Source organism: Rhinopithecus roxellana, chromosome 6, assembly GCF_007565055.1.
Source record: "Rhinopithecus roxellana isolate Shanxi Qingling chromosome 6, ASM756505v1, whole genome shotgun sequence".
Lineage (NCBI taxonomy): Eukaryota > Metazoa > Chordata > Mammalia > Primates > Cercopithecidae > Rhinopithecus > Rhinopithecus roxellana.
Window position 1 is genome coordinate 146,850,487 of NC_044554.1, and position 2,469 is coordinate 146,852,955.

General features: G+C 43.0%; 1 pseudogene; it reads right to left on the reverse strand.

The window, feature by feature from the left end:
- Nucleotides 1–729: 729 nt before the first annotated feature.
- Nucleotides 730–1,404, reverse strand: LOC104681898 (annotated as a pseudogene).
- Nucleotides 1,405–2,469: the final 1,065 nt, after the last annotated feature.

A 2,469-nucleotide genomic window follows, 5' to 3' on the forward strand; every position in this document is an offset into this window, starting at 1 on the left:
GCACTACGGCACTCCAACCCAGCAACAGAGCAAGACTCTGTCTCAGAAAAAAAAGAGAAAAAAAAAACATTTAAAAACTACCGCACTTAACAAAAACAAAAACCTTCTCATGCCAGCTGACCCCCTTTGTCCTCAGCTAAGATGGCAGCAGAATGCTATGTCACTATATACAGAAACAAGACAACCTGAAGTTAAATGGATGCCCACTGCAGAGTCAACAGGTCCAGCCTCACAGTGCACGTCCTGAGCTACAGCCCCTCCAAAAGGCATCTTCCCCACAGCCTCAATGCCGAGCAAGGAGCATCAAGAGTTTGTCTCAGTTTTTTTGTTCTTTTTACAAACTATAGACATGTACAGTTGATAACTCAGAATTTCTAGCCAATAACCATATAGTTAACACCACCTTACAAAAAGAAAAAAAGCCAGAAACATCTTTTAAATGCCTTGTCACACCAACAGTAAAGGGCAGAGAGTGAGGAGAACATGAGAATGCCTTATCATTTTTTAAATGTTTGGAAATAGGTACAACTCTGATACAGTTTCAGGGTGCTCCAGACACCCATGGCTACTTCATGTAAACCACTGATTTAGAGCACTTTGAGAGACTGCAATATGATCATGATCAAATTTTGTAATTAAACCTAATGAGGGCAACAGACACTTCTCAAATAAGAGATGTGTCAATTATGGTGCTCCCCACTCTTAAGTATTCACAAGGAGACAGTTTATTTATTCAGCCTCCTCCTGCTCCTCTTCTTCCTCTTTGCCTTCTTCATCTTCCTCTTCCACTTTTTTTCCAGGCAACAATAGCAGGACCCTTTGCGCCATCAAACTTTCCTTTCGACTTACAGTCGGCAACATCCTTCTCCTACTTCTCCTTCAGCTTTGCCGCCTTAGTGATGTAAGGCTGCTTTTCACTGTCATTTAAGTTATTCCACATCGCACCCAGCTTTTTTGCCATATCTCCAATAGAGATGGTGGGGTTTGTGGATTTAATCTTGGGGCCTAATTCTGAACAGAACAGGAAGAATCCAGATGGTGGCCTTTTGGAGGCATTAGATCCTTCTTCTTAGCTCCCTTAGCTGGTCCATAATCCTTCATTTCCTGATAATAGCACACTTTATCCACCTTTGCTATTTCATCAAATTTAGATTTCTCTTTCCCGGACATTGTCTTCCACCTCTCAGAGCACTTCTTGGAAAATTCTGCAAAATTGACAGGGACCTCTGGGTTTTTCTTCTTATGTTCTTCTCTGCACATCTGCACATAGAAGGCATAAGTGGACATCTTGCCCTTTGGTTTCTTGGGGTCACCTTTAGCCATCCTGAGTGTACTGTTCGCTAGTCTGGGCAGCGCAGGGCACCATGCACGGCTCAGTGCTCCCCAGCCTTGTGCTAGCTACCTCCATGAGAACCCAACTATCCTTTTAATTGATATAAAGCCCTGCCTCCATGGCTTAGACAAAAGACAAACATTTCAGCATTTTCTCCCTAATCTAACAGCAATGCTGAACTCACATACATAGGAAATTCTAAGTGTGTGCACGTGTATGGATATATATAATATGTATGTATTTTGTATGTGTATATACATATATATACATATGTGCATACAGATGTATAAACACACAAACATATCCACTTGTCATTCTCAAGGCCCCAGGACTTGCACGTAGTTGAATTCTAAGGCAGCTGCTGCCATGGGATTAGGTCTAGATCAGGACTGTTCCAGCGAGACAGCAAAGGTCAGAATCACACCCAGGATGCCCTAGGAAGTCCAGGACATTAGCTAGTCAAAAATATTTATGTGATCACTTCTCAGGCTTTTGGCTAAGATTGAATGCAAACATATTTATTTGCCTTATCCATTTGTGCAGTCAGTCCTAATTGCTACAGGGAGAGAGGGAAACAAACAGAAAAAAACATAGTCCCTAACCTTGAACTGCTCACACACTCCACCGAAAAGCAGAAAAGGCACAAGAAAATGTCTTCAGAGAACACTTACAGAACAGTCCAAGTGCAAATGAATACCATGTCATGTAGTTTTTCTCCTTCTTCATCCTTCACTTAGATCCCAACAAAATAATCAAGAAAGCCACTTTTCCCCCGAGAGAGAGAAAGAATATTCACAATATGCCAGTCACTAAACTGAATTCTTTACTTGAAGAAACAGAGACTCAGAGAGTTTAAATAAGTTTCCCAAAAGAAGTCACAGACGTACTAAGTAGCATGGACAGTTTCTTTTTTTTTGAGACGGAGTCTCGTTGTGTCACCCAGGCTGGAGTGCAGTGGCGCGATCTCGGCTCACTGCAAGCTCCGCCTTCCGGGTTCATGCCATTCTCCCGCCTCAGCCTCCGAGCATTCTCCCGCCTCAGCCTCCGAGTAGCTGGGACTACAGGCGCCCGCCACCACGCCCGGCTAGATTTTTGTATTTTTAGTAGAGACGGGGTTTCACCATGTTAGCCAAGAT